The 24835-nt window shown below is 44.0% G+C and overlaps 1 pseudogene; it reads right to left on the bottom strand.

Annotated features, from left to right (window-relative positions):
* Positions 1-1777: 1777 nt before the first annotated feature.
* Positions 1778-14794, bottom strand: LOC139999411 (ubiquitin carboxyl-terminal hydrolase 42-like; annotated as a pseudogene).
* Between the last annotated feature and the right edge of the window lie 10041 nt (positions 14795-24835).

Genomic DNA, 24835 nt, shown 5'->3' on the forward strand with positions numbered 1-24835 from the left:
TCCAGTCTGTTGGTAGCTCCGATTACCACGATCTCCCCTCTGTTATCTGTGCCATCCATAAGCGTCAGAAGAGTTGAAACAATGGAACTAATAGAAAAATATAGTTTTTATTTACTGGTTCAGTAAATTTTGTTACATTCCACATGACTTTCTTGATGCCGGAACAACCTTCTTCCTAGTAGTCATTCAAAAGTGGGAAAAAAATAGTCTACCAAGTCGGGTTTGTTTTTTTGGTTTGATAATACATCTGCAGACTGGTAAGTCATCAAGCACTTCAAGACTGTTTGAAATAATCTCTACATTAATGGAAAAGGAGTACTGCACACTTCTGCTCAGGAAGAAAATCACGGAAAATGTTCCGTGATGTTCCCTCGTGCTTTGGTAATGCTCTTTCTCAGTGTTTTTAGTCTTGTCCTTTCTACCTTGGCATCTCTCTGCAATAGCTGAGGAGGAAAGCTTTTTAGAGCTACATTCAGTGTCACACTTGAGAGAGGAAGTTTGCCGCAATTTCTCACCAGGCTCAGAAGTCTCTTTGCCGTACAAAACATTTTCATTAGAAATGAGGTCACGTTCTTTTGATCTTCTTGGTTTCTCCTTGTCTCCACCGTCATCACATTGGTACTGTGCGAGGTATTCATCCTTCCCAGTAGATTTCGGAGGGTCCGCGACACTGCACAAAATAAAATCACATTTCTCACTTCTGCTGAAGGACGTGAAGATTAACAGTAAAACCTTCCAAAGGCAAACAAACAAACAAAAACCTCCAGACTACAGGAACACTCGCAAAGATATGCCATTTAGAAACCTCTCCTGCGATAAGGACACCTTCTCCAGCTCCCAGAGAAAGTGTTTTTCCCCTCTTGCTTCTGAAGCCATTGCACTAAAAAAGCACACGCATCTGTCTCCCTCCACATGCTGCTGCTCTGAATAAGAGCCAGAAGATTCAAAACCACCCTATTTGGTCTCCCCACATAGCCGAAAAAAACACCAGTTGAAACAGAGTTTTCTACCTCTCTCCCAAGAATTTACATTCACATATCTTGTGACTGCAAAAATAGAAGGCGGGGCTCAGGAGGAACAGCCAGTGTTGGAAATGAAAAAAAGCAGCCTGTTTCTTCAGAGTCTTAAGCCTATTCTACTAGGAAAACAAAACAAAACAAAACAAGAGGAGAGGAGAACAACAGCGGGAAATTTACCTATTCTCCAGGTGTTCAATTGCAAAGCCTCCTCTGGAGGATCAACAGCTGTGAATTCAGCGTGCTTAGGAGAAATCAGATCTACGTCTGAACCACAACTATTTCAGTAGTATCACTAACTTATGTTACTCTGAAGAAGCAGTCAGCACCGTTTCTATGTTAGGAAATAGCTGAACAGAGTCTGTTATTCACAGGAATTATTCAGGCAGGCTTCTTTAGGAAGGCTGGGTTTCACTAGAACATTACTAGCCTGTAAGCCTCATGGCATCACCTTCCATCTTGACTGCTAAACCTCCTTGCTCCCTACTATCTTCTTTGCCAAGATACAGCTGTCCACGTTTACTTTTCCTACTTGGCTGGACTGAATTTAAGAAGGGATCTTGCAACTCTTCCTCTTGTTTGCCACTTAATCATCACACCAAATGAAAACTATTTGCCTTTCACCTCTTTATTTCAGGCATTCTTTCCTAGTGGTCATTTAAAAACGGAAAGAAAAAGTCCATCAGCTTTTTTTTTTAATATCCAGCAGACTGTTAAGTCACCAAGCACTTCAAGACTGTTGGAAATAATCTCTACATTAATAGAAAAGGAATTCCTCAAACACACTGCGGCCGCTTACCTTTAATACACTCGTTGGATGAGACGGAGCTGTATTTCTTGCTTTCGCCTGCGCTGGAAGGCTTCCCTTCCTTGTAAGGTTGTTTACTGCTCTCACTTCTGCATTGCTCACATGAAGAGCCATCTGGAGGATGGGATTCTTCCTTCTTTTCCCGCGTTATCTTCTGGAAATGAGGATCTAAGTGTTCCAAGGAGCCTTTCACTTTCCTGCTGTTTCTCTTTTTTCTTCTTTTTCTTCTCCTTTTTCTTCTTGTTTTACGCTTGCGATTGGCATTGTCAAAGTGGAGCACACAGAAACACAAATCGTGAAGTCTGAAAGAAACATGCAAGTTTAAAAGAGAAAAAAAGATGTGGCACTTGTTGCCTATATGAAACTTTATTTATTTTACCACAGGTGATGATTTGCAGCATGTCAGCTATTTTGTGGTGCTTTGTGCACACGCCACTTACTTTAGATGTAGCAAACTTAAGCCCTCAGATTGGAGGACCATAGGTCCTGGTTTGTACACAGATCATTAACAATGGCTAGCTCTGGAATACGTGCAAGCAGAAAAAAACTTTTAACCTAATCCAGAATGGTGTACGGATGTGTTTCCAACTATGTGGTCCAAAGCTAGTGCTCTGAAACAATTCAGCAATAGCTTTCCTATCTTCACTGATCAACCTAACAACATGATCCCCAGCCAGCTGATGCTATCTAAGTAACTTAGAAAATACCAGAAAAAAAAAAAAAAAAAAAAAAGAGAAGAAAAAAGAAAGGAGAAAAAAAAAAAAAGAAGGAATACATGAGAAGCACCCAGAAAAGAATTAGGATAAAAAATGCGGAGTATGCTGGAATCCTTGCTTACTTGGAATCCTTCTCTCCATGTTTATCCTTAGACTTCTTTTTCTTCTAGAACTTGTGATATTTTTGCATTTTTTTCACCACCTAAAAGCTCCTTTTCTATCTTTCTGTCTTTCCTTTCTATTTCACTTTCACTACCTTCTGCACGGGTAGATTTTCTTTTTCTGTTTCCTTCTGTTTCATTTTTCTGGCGACAGTTCTCCAAATGAGCTGACACAGGTGGAAGCGCATGTCTTTCACGAGAATGTCTTCCAGAATGTTGCTGAGATACCGAGCAACGATGCAAGTCTGCTCGGGGTGTGCTAAAGCGACGTCCATCTTCATCTCTCAAGAGGGAACCGTGAGGCCATCCACTTTTGTAATGACAATGCTTATGTGACCTGCCGTAGTAAGTTGCAGTCCATTTGTCAAAGGCTGCATCGCCGTGAGAGAACTTTCTCTCTCTACTGTCTCCTGTCGCATGAGGTGAATAGTAATCATTGTAATAGCTACATCTTTCCCACCTCCGTGCTTCATCTCGATAGTATCTTTCTCTGCTCCAACTTCTTTCCCCTTTGGATCGGTAATATCTATTGCTACCTTGTTCTGATCTTCCTCCGCTGCCAGATCTGTACTTTGAATATTTGACTGCTCTTCTGCCATTCTCAGGGCTGTTTCTTTCACCAGGGAAAGATCTGCACCTGCTTCCCTCCCAGTGCTCCTGCTTGTGACGCTTTTGCTCAACAACTTCCACGCTCTGAGAACACCTCCTCTTGCTGGAAGGACCTGCTTTTTGACTCTCCTTCTCTTCACTAGGAGCATGTTCCCTCTTGCTTTGGTAATGCTCTTTCTCAGTGTTTTTAGTCTTGTCCTTTCTACCTTGGCATCTCTCTGCAATAGCTGAGGAGGAAAGCTTTTTAGAGCTACATTCAGTGTCACACTTGAGAGAGGAAGTTTGCCGCAATTTCTCACCAGGCTCAGAAGACTCTTTGCCGTACAAAACGTTTTCTTTTGAAATGAGGTCACGTTCTTTTGATCTTCTTGGTTTCTCCTTGTCTCCACCGTCATCACATTGGTACTGTGCGAGGTATTCATCCTTCCCAGTAGATTTCGGAGGGTCCGCGACACTGCACAAAATAAAATCACATTTCTCACTTCTGCTGAAGGACGTGAAGATTAACAGTAAAACCTTCCAAAGGCAAACAAACAAACAAAAACCTCCAGACTACAGGAACAGTCGCAGAGATATGCCATTTAGAAACCTCTCCTGTGATTAGGACACCTTCTCCAGCTCCCAGAGAAAGTGCTTTCTCCCCTCTTGCTTCTGAAGCCATTGCACTAAAAAAGCAAATGCATCCGTCTCCTTCCACCTGCTGCTCTGAGAAAAAAGGCATAGGGGCGAGCGGGGAACAGCCAGTGTTTCTCCAGACAGTGGAGAAAAATGGAAAAACATTCTATGAAGGAACACAAGTTCTCCTTGAGGCACCAACCTGCATCAGAGTGATATGCTCAGTGCTGATCATTAGTTCTGTTCGTAACGCTGGACATACAGCATGGAATTGTACTAATTTAAATCCTTCCATTAAATACTATTAGTAGACAGATAAAACCGTAACGAACTTCCATAAGGTCTTGTCTTAATCAGACTGTGCTCATTTTACCTCGTTTCCTCTGACAAGCTGTTCAGCTGGCTGGCTGTGAGGGACTCCGTGATGATTTCTCGATTGACTGAAGGCATAGCTCCAGGCATCTGCAATCAAAACGCACAAGTCAGCAGACAAAAAAATACTATTTGTAGTAGTACTGAGGACTAGTCTTGTCAGAATTTCTCCATTAAATGGTAAGCAAGACCGTTTTGAGTTGTATGCATTATCTACACTTCAAAGATAACCCCAACTCACCTCCCAAAATCTACTTTATGAAACTTAGGAATTTTTATCTCAGCTGAGCTTAAGTTGACAAGTTCTAATGTAAGCTCAGGTCTGCAGATTCTAATGGGATAATACCACAAAGTCTTACAATCACATTTGTGCTGTGTTTTCTCAGTATTTCACCTGAATTAGGAACACAATAAACACTCCCGAATACATCATAGGTGAGAAATTCTCGATGGAGCAAATCTATGTTTCAAGCAATCCATTTGTTTTAGAAAAGAACATCTCAGAAGGTTTAACAGGTTCAACTCGGCAAGTGGAATCATCAAGTTTCAGTCCGTTTTCTTTCGATTCATTAACTAACCTAATAGCACCATTTAGTGAATCGGTTTTTGGCAGCTCATGCTGGGATCTTCCTTCGTCAGCATTCTGACAGGAAGAACCGGAATGCTGCAATGTACGGACTACCTTTCCAACCAAAATTCCATTAGAGGACATTGCATTGCAATTCCTTTTAAATAAGCCCTTTGACTCCTCCTCAGATTTTCCTGAAGATTCTGCACCGTAAGGGACTGTGTTATCAGAGCTGAGTTTAGGATTTTCATTCACTGTTGGCTCCACAAAAATCTCATCAGAAACTTTTTTGCTTGTTTGCATTTGCTTCATTTGCATTACCGAATTTGTAATTGTGGATGAAGGAACAGCCTGGTAGAGATCTTCGTCCTCCGCAGCACTGCTAAGACAGTCAGGCTGTGACACAGTCCGACGAGCAGGCAATTTATTGTGAATACTGGTGGTGATCTTCTGTTTTCTTGACGGATCAGTAATTGAAGGCCTGGTAATTGTCTGGTTTTGAACACAGGCCATCGGTGGTGCTGAAGATGGCCTTTTTAGGGTGACACCAGTGGTCTTTGCGTCCTCTTTTATGGATCCATTTCCATTTAAACGGCTTGAATTCTGTATTTAAAAAGAAGAAATGGCAAGATGGATTAACGCAAACACTGCATTTAACATTTTGAAACACAAAACTCTCCTACTGAGTATTTCTACAAATGGTCTTAACACCTACAAAGAAAAACACACTGCCCTTTAAAGATAAATGCAAGTCCAATAAGCGTATTCAATTCCTGCTTTTGGTTTACAGCCGATTGGAATCAAATTAACATCATCTTTGAAAACCAGCCAAACAACTTAACATTACCTGCTGCTATTCCCAAATATATTTATTTTCCCCTTTAAACATACCCTGAAAAGCCTGAAGTAATTGTTCTGGTGCTCAGGAATAAGACACTTAGTTTTCCCTGTCTTAGCTAAAGTGACGACGATAGGAAAAACAAGTCCTCTTTTAAATGATTCGAGGATTAGTACACTCTGCTTAAATTGTCAAAGAGCGTAGCTCTCTGTGCTTTAGAAAGCTGTCTTGGAGGTATTAAGTAATGGAGTCGCATGGCTGCACAATTTAGCAGTAACCACTGTTTGAATGACTCTGGCTGTAGCATGAAGGCTGTGAAGAAAGCTGCAGCATGGGAAGGAAAACAAAACTAAGATGCTGAAAACCAAACAAAAAACCCCACACCAAACCCCAAACCCACTAGCAGTTTGGTGCCGTTACCTGCCCTCCCACTTCCCTGAATTACCTTAATCATATGAGGAAGAAGTCGTGGTCCCATAAATCCAGCCTGCTTACTATTAGCCCCCTGCTGACCAGGAGGGAATGAACAGGGATAAGATGGTGCTGGCAAGTAAAACGCACGTTCTCCAAGTGTCAAATCATAGCGCCTTCAGAAAAGAGCAGTGATCGGAGTTTAGTTTTTCTTTCAGCCTACTCTTGGATTAAATCCCATCCTATAATTTTAGAGGAACAGTTCATACGATATGGAAGCCTTCTCTACAGAAGGCTTCGCCAAGACTACAAACTGAAAAGGAGAGAACAGTCTTCCTACTAAGACTATCACTTTCAGAACAATAATTCATTCTTACACGACAGATGACCTTCATTCCTCTCCTTCTCTAAATTAGCCAGCTACAGGTAACACATAGATAGCAATTTACACAAGTGCTGCAGTTTCAGGCCAAGCAACAAAAGATAATAAATGACACAGAGAATTTCAGGTTAGACAGAACTGAATTAGACAAATAATAATCTTTCCCTGGGATAGCAAGAAAAACACTTGCAAAACAGAAAAATATCAATAACAGGAAAGTAAATCTCTTCTGAACACATGTTAAGATTTGTTATTACCTGATATAAAAAAGTATGTAAGCTTGCTGACCAAGAACTCTCTTAATGTCAGTACGGACTACTTTAGCATCATTCATCTGATACCAAAGTCCATTACCAGCCTGCAAATAAAGACAACCATTTCTTTAGGTGAATTGCACGTGTTCCAAATGAAATCACGGATAGGAACAAAATACACACGTGTCAAATAAAAATATAATGAAATCTTTTTCCCTAGAAACAGTAGCTGCTAGTCACGCTTTCACTGGTTTGCCAGCACAACCTTTACCCTGTTAGAAATGCTGTTGACTTCTACCTTTACATAGCATATATAGTGTCCTGAGTGACAGCTGACACCGTGATGTACCAGCACCGCGTATAAGGCATAGAGCAGTGGTTCTCCCATTGACTGTGACATGTAGGCTCTCAGGTCCAAATACTCCGGATATTTCACCACCTAAAGAGAGACCAAGAAGATAGAAAATTATCCCAGAGTACTTCGTGGACTAGCCAGAGAAAAACACTTCCAAAAAACACAGACTAGAATTTATTTCTAGAATATATTTCTAGAAGATATTTCTTGATTCACTACAAATAAGTCTTCCCATAAACAATGTTGAAGACTAGAAGTTGCAGAGAACTGTTTCCTGATGAATCAGCCTTCTCAGAGGAAAGCATATGCTTCTTGTCAAGCGGGAACTTTATTGATATTAAGAGAAAGAATAAGCCATAGTCGTTAGTCTACAATTACTGTCTGAAAATATAAACAACTTTCAGCTTTGGGGGATGTCCCATTACACAATGATATAGTTGCATTACAGTGGTAAATATACCTTGTTGATCTTTCCACCTGTGAAATCTGCAAATCTTTTCAGTGATATTGTGAGAACCTTGGAAGAACGGTGTATGGTAAATCTCTTGGATGCAGGAACCATCTTTTTACACCTTAAAAACAAGCAGAGATAAGTGTTTGAAGGCATCTTCTTTTTTCGCCCCCAAAACAAACTCGTTTTAATGTCTCACGCATGCCTATGCTATTTGAATGACATTTACTTGCATAATAGGTTGGTCTTTTTTCTTTTCATAAACCCATGCACTGCGTGTCAGGTTTGTTAATACAGTGAAGAAGGTAAATTCTCCCAAAACCCCGGGCATAGCAGGAACAGGAATCTCTCACGAAAGGGTATTACCAGGTTGGATGGCAAGGTACCATTTCTTGGTCTACAAAAGTGGCTATTTGAACTCCAATCCTGGATACATTCTTTCAGCTTTCAAGGGAAATACAAATAATGAAAGTGGAACGAGAGAGCCTTGGTCCCCAGGACTAGAAATTGCAAATAATCTCCAACATAGGTCGTCTATCAACATCAAAAATACAACAGAAGCACATGGTCATTCTACAGGAGGGAGACATTTAACAGTAGGAAGTCTTCATGTACTGAGCTTGTCTGGAAAGACACTGAAACTGTCTGCCATCCTTTGAAACACAATAGTTCAGTTTGATACATTGCCCGCTCCAAGGTAGGACCTACAGTGTAAGCAGTGAAAATTAGCCACTAGCCCAGAGAACAACGGAAACTGGGCAGTTTACATCAAGAAAAGTACTGTCGAGAGCTAATAAATAGAAAGAACAAAAGTATCTCTTTTTGAATTCTGATGGCAAAATACGAGCCAGAGAATTGCAAACCCATAGGGAATGCCTCTGAACAAGACTTCCCCCCTCCAAAGAAACAAAAATCCAAGTGTTTTATAAACTTCCACAAAACTCGTAAGTAGATCCAAAGTTTAGAGGTAGTCCAACAGAGTCATGCAACATATAAAACTGACATCTAGGATTAAGACCTAATTCGTCAAAATCTTACTCGCTACATTTATAGCAATTCTCTCCACCCAGCTCTTCAGGTTTCACAAAGAGTTCCAGAGCTCTGGTAACAGATGAAACCGCCTAGAGGAGCGAGAAAGAAGAGCGTAAAGTCACCGTAAATTCAAAATTCCAGAGACGTACTAGTAGTTTGTAAGAGAATCTTACTAACATACTCCAGCGATCTACTATGAGCACTGTGAAGAAGGAGGCAGAAAGAGCATGCTCAGCATTGACCTCACCTGGAAGTCATTTGACTTCGGAACAAATACTTTTCCAGTAGCCTAGACAGCACCTATAGTGTGCTTTGTCATCAATACTGGGGACAAATTCATCAGTCTAACAATTAGATGTACATTGGGGTAGAACAACAGAGAAGTATGACAGCATTATAATTTTTGCAGAAAGAGAATTCTTTCCCCTTAAACCCAATGCAAATGTGGAGACTATTTACATGGGTTCCACAGAAGGACAAAGTCCAATCCACTTCCTTAGCACCACCAAGCTCTTACGTTTTAACATTATATGTGGTTTGGTTTTTTAAGGTAAACAAGTTTAATTTAGAAAGTTAGGCATGTACTTAAACATCATGAATTATATTTAGAAAACATCTTACCTTTATATCCAAAGTGATATCAAGAAATGCCTCATACGTATCCGAAACTGCTTTGCAATTCAAGCACTTCACTGGAAGCAAAATATAAATGCTTAACCTTATGTGAAGGAGACTAACTGTCCAAATTCAAGTTGTTGCCAGATACTACTTTAGACAAACTACAGACTGCTTTACTACCGACAAAAGACACAGATCAGTTCTAAGGACAGGAATATTTTTTAAAGTACCTCTCGATCTTAGAAATCCTCCAAATATTTGATGAATGATGGTGGTAGCTTGAGAAGATCTGTCCAATCTGGAAATAAATTATAATCAGACCTCAGAAGATTTAAGGCGCAGAGTTAACTCTTCAAAGAGTTTTATGAAAACTAAGGATGATGTAGACTTTCGTTGCTGATAGTAAATAAGGCACTAAAAGGTGCTAGAGATCATTTTTGATAGTAAATAAAGGACTAGAAGGGGCTAGAGAATGTATGAAAGTGAACTTGTTTATGCTTACTCAGTGCTTCCATTCAAGCACGCTTCCTGCATAGCATCAACAGTATAGCGCAAGAACTCGTGTGCGTCTTCTTGACTGCCAAAACGGAAATGTTGTCCTATTCCTAAAGAAGAAGATGATAGTATTCACCTCATTTAAAAATGAAATCATTCTTGTATTTCTAAAATCTCTCTTCTTTCTAGTGTTAAAACCACTTATACACATCAAATAAGTATTTGAAGATTACAAGCTATCGAAAAGAAACACATCTGAAGCCACTTACGACTGAGATTACTGATAACATGCGTAGGCTCGATGGCATCAACAGTGCAACGCAGGGCCTGGTTAATGTGAGTCTCCATTGTGCACATCATGCAAAAATCTTGTTCACGACCTGAAGAGTGAAAGAAGAAAGCATCCCAGTCCAGCAAAATATCCATAACTACAAACAAACATCTAAGTAAAATTTAAACTATAGATACGATATCCACTCTCCTTGCTACATTCTATTCTCCCAAGATGCCAATGTCCCAACAGTCTTGTAACATTTCATTTCACACAACTTTACAGAATAAAAGTATCCACTAAGCCTGTATTCAAATGCATTTTGTGATGAGAAATCTAAAAGACTACTGCAAAGTCACATTTGTAAAGGCTGACAGGAATGTGAACTCCACAGGCTGAAAAATGTATTACTCTCTAAAATTACTACTAAATGCATTACTGTCCAATGCACTTCATTATTCCCACGAAGCAATAAATGATCCTTTAATAAATACATAAATAAATAAATTCATTCATTAAACAAACAGTGCATTAATTGCACTCCGTATGCTATTCGGAGCCCACTGCTAATACAGTGCTCAAAGCCAGCTTCTACAGGTAAAATCAGGCAAATAAGCTTGTCTCAGAATCACTGCTGTTCTTTCACCTTCAGAGCTGTCCAACAGATTTGAAATACTCTTAGAAAGTACTCACATGACTGGCCGTGCTCGAGAGAAAGCATGTAATTGGCAAGTGGGGGTGTGTAGGTCAAACACTGTAGAGTAGCATTAAGAAAACATGTGTTGCCAAGATTGTACAGGCCAACTCCAACACTTTGTGTTTCTCGCCAATCCATACAAATCTTCTCAGGTGGAAAAAGAATGCTCTGTGGTGGAGCAATTCCATCATTAACGACTGCAAGAAAGTTAAATTTAAAAAGAGATTTTGTTTGTTTGTTTCTAAGGAAGGTATTTAAAAAAATACTATTCTGCAGGAGCACCTAGAGGAGCTAGCTACAATCCAAGCCAGAAGAAAATTATTGCAGACAGCTTTAATACCGCCAAATTCAAATTGGCTGGTCAACACAATGTTTTGGGGAAAAAAAAAAAAAAACAAAAAACAGCTTTCGTCAACCATTTTAATTTTTCTAAGGCAAGGCTAACTGCCATTCTGTTTGTAGTACCTAATGCCAAGTTCCTCTCCATCTATAATCTTTAACCTGATTAACTCAACTACTGTTTTTTTCCTTATTATAACTTAAACCACAAGCTTAGACTTGAAATTATACGGAAAAAAGGTAAAAACTAGTAACTAGGAATGACGGTACCCCTACAGATACCAGATCTTTTCCTGAGCAATGTTATCATTCAAAAAACGTGTGAAAAATGGAAGCTGTGAATAGCAACAATCAAACACTTTTCTTTGCAAAACGGAAAAGACATGGATGAATCTGTGCATTACAAAAAGCTCCCCATATTTCTCTGTTGACTGTAAATATATCAAAATTAATTTCTGTAACATCAGTCACTTCAGTTGCCTTAGGGGATTCGCTTTTGAAGTCTTTGTTCACACTAGTCCCCTTCTCTATCAGTGCAACAAGTAAGAACTGCATTTTCTACTTTTGCTTTGAAGAAAATGGAGTCAGGATAAAGCTCACACTTACTTAGATCTCTTGGGGCAAAAGCCTTAGATTTTTCAGATGATCTACAGTAAATAGCACCTCCACGTCCTTGGGCCACAGAGACTTGGCTTGAATCTTCTGCAGGCGGTATCTGGCCCCAGTTTGCGGTGCGTGACATCAGTATTTTAGTACTTGGTTTCTTGGATTTGCCAGACCGCCTTGAAGAGGGCTTTTTAGACTTTGAAGATTTGGGCTTCTTAACTACGGTCATTGTTGACATCTGCGACAGAGACAGAAGTTCTGGTTGACGTAAGAATATCAAGAAGCATTCCAAGAAGAAAAGAGTAGCAGAAGTCCTGTCACTTAATCTCAAAGAAACAGCCTTAAGAACTAAATCGCTGGTATGAATGATTTAAAAAGAATCCCCAAACTAAACACACAAAGTGAAAATTTCCATCTAAACTCTATCGGTATTACTTTTAGCTTCTGCAGAACTAGTGGCTGATGCCATTTCTTTCACTTCCGTAGGATTTTAATCCATTACAACTCTGGAGTCTTTTTAATATAAAAATGTAGAAGACATTCTCTGAGGGGAATCAGTTATTTATTGATTTCCAGAGTTGCACAATTATCTGTTAATTATTACCTATGATCTAATAGGTAATTGTTGCAATTATCTATTGCTGGCGTTAGTAATGGAACACTATTACTTCACTGCCTGTGTTTTTCTGTTTCGTGTGCACAAAGGTACCCAGAACTCACTGCTCCTTTTCTTCTGTCTTTCCAGGGATCGCCCTCTACCTCACTGTCTACTGCACCAATCATGAGGGGTTTGTTGTTATTCTATAATGAGCCTAGCTTTTAAATACACCTTTTCTGGGCGTCACTTTGTGATAGCAAGTTAATTTGTGAGGGCTCCTCAGTCTACATCATGTGGTCGCTTTTTCCAGGTGAAAAAGCGGAGCCGTAAGTGGCAGTACACTAAAGCCCTGGCATGTTGAGATCCAAGAAGAGAGATGTTTGGCCCTCCTTCTCACTCCTGGGAACCATATACCTCAAAACCCACAGAGGATGGGCTATATCTCAGAGAAATCTTGGGAAAGGAGAGCATGAAGAGCACGTTTGCAAATTTATTTCTCCCTGGGCTTCTTCTGCTTCTCCACGAAATACGAGTTTGAATATAACTTTGGCAGCAGTACTTCTGGTGTTTTACTCCTACCACATTTAAAACTCCTACAAAAAACTGAAACGTTAGACTAAAAAGCAGCTCTTTCCGTTCTGCTTTGTAAAGTTGCACGTTTTCCTCATGCAAAACAACAGGGCAATGTAAGCTAGAAATGGAAATGCTGAATGTAAAACAAAACAAAACAAACCTCAGCCCTCCAGGACAAAAGCCAATAACTGCTACAAAGTCCTTTTTAAAATGCTGATTAGGTTTCAAGGTGATACCGCTTTAAATAAGCATAATTGTGTGTCCGTAGGCAGAAGCATCCATGACAGGATGAACTTCTATACTTCATGTTTTGTTACTGTCTTACTGTAGCACACAGGGACTTGTTACCTATAGGGAAACCACTAACCTAATGGAGCGTTTAAAACATAAGCTAGTTTGTTATACCAAAATGACTGAGAGAACAAAGCATAAAGTGCTTTCAGATTTCTAGCACGCCTTGATTGCTATCCATTAAACTTCAGACACGTTAAACAAAACACAGTAAATAAGAAAACTCCTAGTCCCACAGCTGGCAAATTATGTGCAGAGGTTGTAACTAGAACTTTTTTCCCTTGACATTTTACATTTAAGATTGATTTTAAATCCATTTTATACACACTTTCCATTCCTGAAAAAACAATACGCAAACCTGAAAAATGCATTTACACGAGAAATGAAGTCGTCCTTGTCCGACTGGAAGACTAAGGTGACAGCTCCTGGGCTCAGGGATTTTCAGATAAGCTCCGATCTTCACCAGTGACAGCTCCTTTTTTCGGATTGAAAGAGAAAATGTTTCAGCAACACACTGAAAACACACTTAAGGGACAAGAAACAAAATTAAGACTGTAGTGAGAAGGAGAAAAGAAAAACAACACTGGGGAAGAAAGGAAAAGGTAAAGGAAAAAGGAAAAAGGAAAAAAGCCTTGATCTTTATACTGACCAACGAGATAAGCCTTACACATTTTTAAGTTTATTTTTGACAACTGATTGAGGCGTTACCAGGTATTAAGTACGATTCAAGAGCAAATATTAACACTAGAAAGAAGAAATCCGATCCACCACCACTGTTTCAAAATACATCCATTTCTAATGTGGAGATAACGTCTCTCTGACAAGGTAGTAGAAAAACTGTAAATACCGACAGAGCTTCCTCTCCCGATGTTCCATATACATACCGATGCTGTTCCTACACCTACGCTCTGAGCATAAATTTATGTTGACATGAGTATCGGGTGTTACTCCTCTCTTTGTTTGCCTTGAGAGACACACCTCTTGTCCACTGAAAAGTAAACTCAAGATTCCAGATCAGTTAAGACAGTTGCTATCCCCCCATTCAGAGTTCTGCAGCAGCACTGTTCAGATGTGTTTAGCAGTCTCTTTAGAAAATGTTATCACTTAGGACCTGCTTCTCAGTAGGTACACGTTTGGCCTCCGCTTAGCAGAGAGTCAATCCCAGCTTAAGCTTTCGTACAAGAGCCCCTTCACAAAACGGACTTGGGCCCTGACATAACTGAGCTTAACCTTTAACCTTGAAGCTTCCTTAAAGAAGGAAGCAGCACCCAGGCCAGGAAATAGAAATTAATCGTCACTTTACCCTGAAACGCAGTGAGCTATTCTGTGCTGGCAGGATTGCTGCCGGGCTGGCCGACGAGGCGGCGGGCAGCTCCCCGGGGCCACAGGGCCTGTCACAGGGAGCCGCCGGAGGTCTCCAAGGTCCGGGAACAGCGGCAACAGCGGCAACAGCGAGGACAGAGGGGACAGCAGCAACAGCAGCAGCCACCTCAGCCAGGGCCGTCTCCACAACCGCCAAAACGGTCTCGGAATGCTGCCGAACTCGGAGCTCCAGCGTGACGCCTTTTGAACCTGGCCGCTGGAAGGACCTGCTTTTTGACTCTCCTTCTCTTCACTAGGAGCATGTTCCCTCGTGCTTTGGTAATGCTCTTTCTCAGTGTTTTTAGTCTTGTCCTTTCTACCTTGGCATCTCTCTGCAATAGCTGAGGAGGAAAGCTTTTTAGAGCTACATTCAGTGTCACACTTGAGAGAGGAAGTTTGCCGCAATTTCTCACCAGGCTCAGAAGACTCTTTGCCGTACAAAACGTTTTCTTTTGAAATAAGGTCACGTTCTTTTGATCTTCTTGGTTTCTCCTTGTCTCCACTGTCATCACATTGGTACTGTGCGAGGTATTCATCCTTCCCAGTAGATTTCGGAGGGTCCGCGACACTGCACAAAATAAAATCACATTTCTCACTTCTGCTGAAGGACGTGAAGATTAACAGTAAAACCTTCCAAAGGCAAACAAACAAACAAAAACCTCCAGACTACAGGAACACTCGCAGAGATATGCCATTTAGAAACCTCTCCTGTGATTAGGACACCTTCTCCAGCTCCCAGAGAAAGTGTTTTTTCCCCTCTTGCTTCTGAAGCCATTGCACTAAAAAAGCACACGCATCTGTCTCCCTCCACATGCTGCTGCTCTGAATAAGAGCCAGAAGATTCAAAACCACCCTATTTGGTCTCCCCACATAGCCGAAAAAGACACCAGTTGAAACAGAGTTTTCTACCTCTCTCCCAGGAATTTACATTCACATATCTTGTGACTGCAAAAATAGAAGGCGGGGCTCAAAAGGAACAGCCAGTGTTGGAAATGAAAAAAAGCAGCCCGTTTCTTCAGAGTCTTAAGCCTATGCTACTAGGAAAAAAAAAAAAAAAAAAAAAAAAACAAAACAAAACAAGAGGAGAGGAGAACAACAGCGGGAAATTTACCTATTCTCCAGGTGTTCAATTGCAAAGCCTCCTCTGGAGGATCAACAGCTGTGAATTCAGCGTGCTTAGGAGAAATCAGATCTACGTCTGAACCACAACTATTTCAGTAGCATCACTAACTTATGTTACTCTGAAGAAGCAGTCAGCACCGTTTCTATGTTAGGAAATAGCTGAACAGAGTCTGTTATTCACAGGAATTATTCAGGCAGGCTTCTTTAGGAAGGCTGGGTTTCACTAGAACATTGCTCCGCAAGTCCCTTCTATTCCTTTTCCCCTTAGAATCTGGGGATGTTTCAGCTAAAAAGGAGGGCAGAAACACTCTCCGTAGGTCTCCACCATGTAGTAAAACAGCGCTGTGTACCTGGTTAACTTCTGCAGCCAGCAAAGCATTGCTATTTGCAGCAGTGCCCTGACCCCAGCCTCTTGCTGAGCTCCGTCCTGTGCTGCTCGGATGCTCCCGCTGCTCAGACACGGGGGCTTAGAGAGCCACCGGGCCAGCACAAGCCCCCGAGCTCACTGTCAAACTTCACTTTTGGCATCTTTCACTTCACCATCGCCGCCGGACGAGGAGCCCAGCAATGCCTGACGCCGCTCCGGGCTCACCTAAACGCGGGGCAGGAAATTCAGATTCAAAGCTGCGAAGGTTTTTCTTAGTGAAAGCATGGAATGAGTGGCCATCGGTGACTAACCTTACAGGAAGGCATTCACTTTGTGAATGCTGCAGTGAGTGAAGACTGAAGGCGTTTTCTGAGTGACCTAAGGAGAGCCCTCCCCGAAAAGCAGGACGTTTTATTGTCTATGTAACATCTCCTTTGAAGGCTCGAGCATGAGATACACCAGGTTTAAAATCTCAAGACACGGATCTGCCACCACAGAAGCAATACATTTCATCTACTAAGCCTAAATACCGTATTTTGCCTCCTCTGTAGGTTTAAAAAAACACGGCCATGCTTGAAGGAATGCATTCTCAGATATTCTACGTATTTACAGTGCTTTAATTAATACCACAGACATGTTGTGCTGTTGAGGGGAATTTGCAATTACATTTTCATTTCCAACCAAACGCAGCCTGACACAAATTGGGAGCAAAAGGAACTAATCATCTGGAAGCCGGGATATGCATCATTCGCCATTTTCTAAGAAAATGACAAAAATATAAAACCCCAGCAGTCTGAGAACGTGAGCGCTGAGGTAAAGGCCTGATCAAACAAACGCACACAACTATGATTTGTCCTTTTAACTCAGCAAAAGTCTGCAAACTGCCATGGTAGCAAATGAGGAGAAGGAGCTGGTATTTACAGAAGTTGCAGCTGAAGATTCAGATAAACCATTCGGGTCGATGCTCCCTTCCTGCAGGTTTAAGCTGCGGTCACATCGCCTATTTCAAACCCTTTTGATTTCTACCAGTCACCCCAGATCCCACCTATTTTGCACGTTTTCCAATCAATGAATTCGCTACATGATTTCTGGGGCAGAAGAGCAGGCCTGGTGAAGAGGAGCATGCCTGGTGCCATCATTCAATCAAATCAAAAGCGTCCAGGAGAAGCCCGGGGTGTGGTACTCACAGGGAATGTTTGCGAGCGGCCAAGTTCAGCAGAAGAGAATAGGCAGGACTGGAAGCCCAGGGGAACGAGATGCATCTGTTGTTGCAGGCAGCCCCAGCAAAATGTTACAGCTTCACTAGCCTGGGGCATGATTCCCCCCTTCCCTTTTCACAGCCAAGTACAATATTAGCTTGCCTTTTCTTTTTTTTTTTTATTATTATTATTATTATTTTTATTTCTTTTTGCCATCGTCAGGCTGAGGCCGGCTGAGAATATTTTGTGTCTAGACTAATAAATGTTTGTGCAGATTTTGCAAGAGCGGCTTATGGGAACAGAATCCACTTTTTGTTTTCTGCTGGAGGAAAAAAAATAAAATAAAAATAAAGGAGGAGCATTAAAAGCAACCAAGCACCCCCGTGCATTTGTTTGAAATTGCATATTACGGTGCTGCTATTTTATGTGCAATCAATACATAATTTGGAAGAAAAAAATGCTTTTAAAATTCAGAGCTATCCCTGAGCAGCTAAGGTTCTCTTGGAAACTGAAGGAGGAGTCTGAAATTATTGTTCTTTTGTTTGCCTCCCCCAGTGGGAAAGGCAGCACACAAGTAGAAACCACTGTGCTTTGAGGCGGCATGAATCATTAAGAATAAAGATTCCTCCCCCCCCTCCCCCTCCAATTAAACATGAGATATTAAAACTGAATCTAGGACAAAGGTAAACTAAACAGACGCCTTCCTTCCCAGGCAGTCAGTGGGTTAAATCAAATATCAAAGGGGCAACATCAACCTTATAACTTCCTCTGCCGAAATTAAAAAAAAAAATAAAGGTAACTTCTATTTTGCCTGCCCCGACCCCAATCGCATCGCCCGAATGGGTGCAAACTGCTGGGATATGTGAGGGCCCAAGCCTACATTTTCCCTTTTTCGTATTTGTTGGAGGAGGGCGGGGTATCTCCAGATGAAATGGCTGACCGAGCTTTTTATTTCCTCGCTTTGGGTGGAAATGACTGAATCTTTCCAGGCAGCGGAGCAGTGCTCGACCGGCTCCCTCGGCCTCCCCGCGTGGGAAGAGCTCTGCCGGGAGCAGCCCGCGTAACCCTCAGATGCCAGCCCCATCAGGATTAGGTCCAGCAATGGGATGTTGGCTCCTCTAAGTGAGGACGCATCCTCTCGAAACACATACACAGAGATTTAAATGAGATATTCCCAAGAACACTTGCCTATTCTTTCAGCACGTGTGCAAAGAGTAAATTCATTTTACTTCATTCCTCTTTTTCTCAACTCTCCCCTCCTTCCTCTGGAAGGAAACAGCCAAGCAATATTAGCAGGGCCTTCCTTTTCCCCTGGTGGAGTCCAAGAACGCGAGAATTGAGAAAAGCGACTTGTCAGGAATCAAGTTTAAGAAGAGTGTTTGTGGACTGCGAGGTAAAATACCGGAAGCTGTAATCAGAAACACAACTTTTAACTAAAAAAAGCTTCTTTCCATTGTAAATTATTCCAGTTAGTGAAATAACAAATTAGTTCTCTGCTCAGCCACAGCCTCCTCCACCAAATTTAAGTAAAACCTGCAAAGAAGTTGAAGTTGTAAAACATTTGTCAGATGCAAGGGGCAGCGTTGCGTGGGTTAGCATCACGCTCAGATGCCCACAGTACCAACAGGTGCTTTCTTTCCAGAGGCACTGGCTCCTCCACGAGTTCCCCGCACGAAGAACTGAAGAAGCTGCAGGCAGGGTGAGCCTTCCTCAGTCCTCATCCTCACAGCGAGGAGTACTGGGGACGGGGAGCTGTGTTTCAGCTTGCTAAGAAGCAGAAACCCCCCGAGTTTTCAGACGGGCTCCGCTCAGCTCCCCTTGTGACTGCTGCTCGGGACACGACCCTGCCTTGCTCAGCACCCTCGACTCCAGCAGGTGCTGCTGCTGGCAGCTGCCCTATGTATACAAAAAAGAAGAAACCAACACAGTATTTTCCTGCTTTTAAGTATATCCCAAAGGTTTACTAGGCATTGTGACGTTCTGCAGAAGCCCAAAGCTGTAACTAAGGTTTGTGGGGTGTAGAGGGGCTGGGGGCTAAACAAGGCCAAGAAGAGCCACATCTCCTCCCCGGTTGTCTCCCCTGTACTCTTTTTAGGACATCCAACATTCCCAGATCTTGTTTTGTCCCAGTGACCAAACAGGAGCCTGGCACTCATGCACTACGCCTTAAAACCTCTACAAACCGTGCGCCTAAGTCACAGCACTCATTATAAGCCGGCAGTTCTTTCTGGTCTCACAAACTATATGTGGCTTGAGAGATGCTCTCCAGATTCAGGGCGCTGAACACCTGCAGCCTTTGCCACAACCATGACAAAGTTCAGGAGCTCCCTGCTGGCTCCAAGGCTGGCTCCAGCAGCGGCTTCAAGCTGTGGGTCAAGAAGGCCAAGACACCCAACGAGAACCTGCAACACCAAGTGGCTTTCTGGAACGGCTCCAAACACAACTGGAAGCCTGTTGGTTTTTTTGGAAGTGAGCTCTTCTGGACCTGTTAGGTGCAAGCAGAAGTCAAACTCTCAAAGCATGTTTGTATCATTAAGCTCTCCATGATCTATCTCCAAGGTCTTCTAAGAGCTAGTAGCAACGTGGTCAGAGTTCTTGCCTGTTTTTCCCTTCACGTTCTTCCACGTCAGCAGCCCTGTGCTCCCTTTGGGCTGACTTCCAGAGCTGGGTAGAAAGGATCCCCTGGAAGCAGAGATGCTGCTTTATGCAACACCTTGCAGCTCACTGCACTCTGAAGGGTACACGAAAAGAGGTGAGTGGTCCTGGTGTGGTTCCTTCCAGCTCTCAGAAAGGCAAGAGAACTGGAAATGAACCATCAGCCAAAGGGAGGCACGGCGCAGCCTTATGAAATGCCATCTGGCTGCTACAGGATAAGGAAAGGAGGCATTTTTGGTGGCTCCCATCTCCACAGAAAAAGAAACAACTATTTATGCAGCAGAGTGGTTGGAGTATTTCAGGAGGCCCTGAGCTACCCCAAAAAACAACAACGAAACCACAAACCAAACCGAAACCAAACCAAACTAACATGATGGACTGCAATAAAAGATGAACATCAGAATTAATACTACCCATGACAATAAAGATGTTGAAAACTTGAGTCATCACATCCCTTGTGTAGACTGCAGGAGGAAGCACCTTTAGTGCCTGATGTGACAGTGTCAGAAAGTTAATTAATAACACCACAAAACTGGATTCCTGTGAGCACACACTCGGCAAAGGTGATACAACCGACAGCCGGACTTGAACACTGATACTGGTACCTGACTGGGAAATAGCGAGGAAACAAAGGGAGGAGGGGAAACCGTGCTATCCTGAAAATTGCATCACTTGTTTACAAGTCACCGGCAACTCCGAGGCAAACCATCTCGGGCATTTATGGATCAGTGACCTCACGTCTCTGGCACAGGACGGAGAGGGAATACCGACCGTGAGTTCACAGAAGGGAACAGCGCGTCCAGGCCCTCCTGCACTGCGCCAAATGTGGTCAGAATGTCCCCTCCCCTCATCACCCCAAAACTTATCACGTAGGACTTCTATTAAACAGACCCCAAAGAGCTCCTTCTGTCAATTTTGCAACAGGCTCATGTCCTGGTTTCAGTTAGCACAGAATTAATTTTCTTCCTAGTAGCTGGTGGAATGCTGTGTTTTGGCTTAGGATGAGAAGAGTGCTGATAACACCCCGATGCTTTAATTGTTGCAGAGCAGTGCTTATACTAAGCCAAGGACATCTCAGCCTTTTGCTCTGTCCTGCCAACGGGCAGGCTGGGGGTGCAGTAAGAGCTGGGAGGGGACAGACCCAGGACAGGTGACCCAAACTAGCCAAAGGGGTATTCCATCCCATCTGACGTCATGCTAAACAATATATAGGGGTGGCTAGCTGGGGGGAGGGGTCCGGACTGCTCGGGGTTAGGCTGGGCATCGGTCAGCGGGTGGTGAGCAATGGCATTGTGCATCACTTGTTTGTACATACTATTACTTTCGTATTATCACCATTGTATCATTATTATTATTATTGTTATTATTATTTTTGTTATTATTATTTTCCTGTCTTATTAAACTGTCTTTATCTCAACTCACGGGCTTCACTCTCCATTTCTCTCCCCCGTCCCAGAGAGGGAGGGGGGAGGGTGAGCGAACGGCTGCGTGGTGTTTAGCTGCCGGCCGGGTTAAACCACGACAGCTCAGCATTTCTCAAAATTAGAGAGGCTAATTTCATAATATACAAAAATACTGCATCTGGCACAGGGGAATTCTCAGCTAGACTTCAGCCTTGAGACAAAGCGAAACTGACCATAGAAATAGAGATTGGCCAGAGCTCAGCCACAAGAGAGTATGCCTCCGTTATATTTATTATGTGCAAACAGAACTAGAAAAACAGTTTACACTGACTTGCTGCTTTAGAAGTTAGTTCCATAAAGATGGAAGAAATTCTCAACTCAAACTTGAAGAAAGCATCAGACTTCAAAACCAGTCGTAGATCTTTGAAGTAAGACTGTTATGAATTCAGAAGTCACATCCAAACAAAAAGATCATTTATATTAATGGTAACTAGATTAAAAAAAATTTAATCCTGTCCCTCAGGCTTTGTAAGTGACTGGGGAAAAAACAGTGCAAGGATAGTAATAAGCCTAAGTGAAACACCACAAACTGCTAAGGGAAGCAAAAGATCCAAGGAAACAGCCTTTTTGGTACATTAGGAACAAAAGGAATCCTAACAACAGCACAAAGTCCATCACTTGACAGAAATTCTTCAGCGTAGAGAAATTTACAAAAGGCAGAACCGTTCAAAACCAAGCTCTAACAGGCTCCAGGGACGCATGGACACGCAGCGATAAACATCGGTTTTCCTAGTAATAACCAGCAGAGATAAATGACGACAATTACGGCTAGCAAACGGAGCGCTGGATGCAGCTGAAGCAGGTACAGGTCATCGAGGGCTTGGCAAGAGAAGAGAGAGCCCAGGAGAGCCACAAGAAGCATTCAAGGAGTAGGAAAGCCTCACAAAGAGAATGCGTGCCCTACCTCCAAGTGTTATGTCTCAAACTTGTCTTTGTTAAACAAGCACAGTGCACAGGTGCTTTACGGAAATGCAAAGGGCTTTTTGGCTGAGGAAAGCTAGTAAGACTGCCAGCCTGAAGTTAGCAGTCACCTCGTTTAGAAAAAATGGCACCTCCTTCTAACGAGCTCCGGAGAACCCAATTAACAGCGTAACTGGAAGAGGCTGCCTTGCTGGCAATGTTTCAAGACGGTAACAAATGGGTTTTCTACATAATGTCTGCTTGTTCGGGGAGGTTTGGACTTACAGCCTATGGCATTTAGGTCCTGGGGTTTGCCTCATACAGGTTGATCTCCACAGCTGGACCAGGTTCCTCAGAGCACCCACCAGCTCCTCGTGCGTGAAACCCCTCTGAGCAAACACCAACACAGCACAGGCTGCTGCTTAACACCAGCAGCACAGCTTTCCAAACTCCCCTCTCCTTTCCCCCTCCAGCGGGCTGCTCGTGTTCACCTCAGGCCTTCCACAACAAAGCCCCCTTTGCACGGATCGCCGTGCACTTTGACAGCCCCAAGGCGCTCTCTGGGGCGCCTGTCCCGGCTGGGACCGCCACCTCAGCCTTGACTCACCCTTCAACGAAGCCAAACTCCTCCGTCAAGCCTGACAGGGAGCCCCAGCACCTACCGGGCAGCGCTGACAGCCGCAGCCTCTCCGCTCCCTCAGAGCCCCGCCGCTGCCTCCATTAGGTGCCTCGCCCCGCCGGCTGCCGATCTCCAGCGCCGCGCAGCACCTGGGGGTCAGCCGGGCGTCAGGGCGGCCCCTGGTACCGCAAAAGCCCCCGGCACCGCAAAACCCCCCGGCAGGGCTGGGGACATGGCCCCGCTCCCCTCCCACCGCCACACCGAGCGCGTGTGTGTATATATAGAGGGGGGGGGAGCCCGGTCTCGGCTGGCTCCGTCCCGTTTCAAGGCACGGAAAGCGAAGTTGCTCGCCCTGCCCGTGTGCCCCCCATACCCCCGGCTCTGTCACAGCCCAACCGCGCCCCGTTCCCCCCTCACAGAGCCGGGGAAGGGGTGCTCGCAGCCGCCCCTCTCCTCAGGGCCGGCCGGGGGAGCGCCTCGCCTTCTCCCCGGGGGTCTCCCGTGGCCGCCTGGGGTCGCCTCCCGCAGCCGCCTCGCCCCCCTCTCCTCTCAGCCCCGCCGCCTGCCTCCTCCGCCGCCGCCGCCATTTTGTGTCTCCGGGAGTCGTCCGCCGCCGGCGGGGTGGGTGCTGAGCCGTCGCCAAGTCCCAGCTCCGCCGGCCGCCCGGGCCCTCGCCTCGCAGCCCGCGGCACCCACTCGCATCCTCCTGGCGCCTCGCAGCTTCCCCCCCCGTCCCCGGGAGGGTTTGAGAGCCGGGCAGGGCCAGGCAGCGGCGGGCCGCGGTGCCTCAGCCTCCCCCGGCAGGGAGCGGGGCGGAGCCACTCCGCCCGGCAGGCGGCGGCCGGCCCGGCTCGGCTCGCCTCGCCTCGGCTCAGGGCATAAAGGCGCTGAGGGCGCCCGGCTCCCCGACCTCGGCTTCTTCTCCAGCCCCGAGTTCCCCTCAGGTGCCCGCTGCTGAGGGAGGAATGCCCTCCGGGGCTGGCTGGGACACCCCCAAAACCTTTGGAGAAAAAACAAACAAACAGCGAACAAACAAAAAACCCACCCCCAACCCCCTTTTTTTCCACCTCCAAGTTGAATAAAGAGGAGCTCTTCCTTCAGTACGTGTCCAGATATCTTAGTCTACGCTTCGCTTTAACTCCCACTACGTACTTTTCTTCAATACCGCTGCTTTTAGCAATGTTTTTACCTCAGACGCTAAAAGTTGATCTTTTCCCCAAGTCAGAAAAAACAGAATGGGGCTTCTGGGAACCCTTAGCTGTGACAGCTGTTCATGTCCAACTGAGATTTACACCTTTATATATATTTAACTGTGAAGGTCTTCTTCTCTCCAGACTAATAACGGGGAGAAGTTTGCCCAAAACTTTGAAGAGCAAAAGTTTTGATGCCAGGAACGCTCCTGCTTCCTCGTTGCCTGTCATTCCCTTTTAAGTATGAAATTTTCCAGTTGCAATGCAATGAGCTGACTGTGGTTCCAGAGGTAAAGATGCATTTAGGATACCAGGTTTTCAACATCGTCTTGAAGTGGATAAGAAGAAACACATTTTTGCCTCAGTGATATTTTTTTTTCCTCTCCTTTGCCTGGAGATGCAATGAAAGCTTCCTGTTGTCCGCTCACCACAGGCATCTTCTTCACGGTAGCTTTTTAAATACAGTGCTAACAACACAGCTCTTTGTTCCCTTCTGTACATCTACTGAAACGCAGATTAGGTGCCAGGCGTAGGTCAGTCTTGGAAAAAGCTGCCACCCCTAACACACTGACGGAAACGTCGGCATTGAGTTGCACCTGGCTCACGATTTGCCAGTGTTTGCCTAGAAAGCTCCATGGTTTATATAGCATAGATAGATCCTGAAACAATTGAGAAAAGTTAGACTTGGAGCACTGTGTCCAGCAGTTCTGGGCTCCCCAGTACAAAAAAGACAGGGGTCTCCTGGAAAGAGTCCAGCAGAGGGCAACAAAGACGATAATGGGGCCTGGAGCATCTCCCCTGTGAGGAAAGGCTGAGAGACCCGGGGCTGTTCAGCCTGGAGAAAAGACTGAGAGGGGATCTCCTCAATGTGTATAAATATCT

This window comes from Anas platyrhynchos, chromosome 24 (assembly GCF_047663525.1).
Source record: "Anas platyrhynchos isolate ZD024472 breed Pekin duck chromosome 24, IASCAAS_PekinDuck_T2T, whole genome shotgun sequence".
Lineage (NCBI taxonomy): Eukaryota > Metazoa > Chordata > Aves > Anseriformes > Anatidae > Anas > Anas platyrhynchos.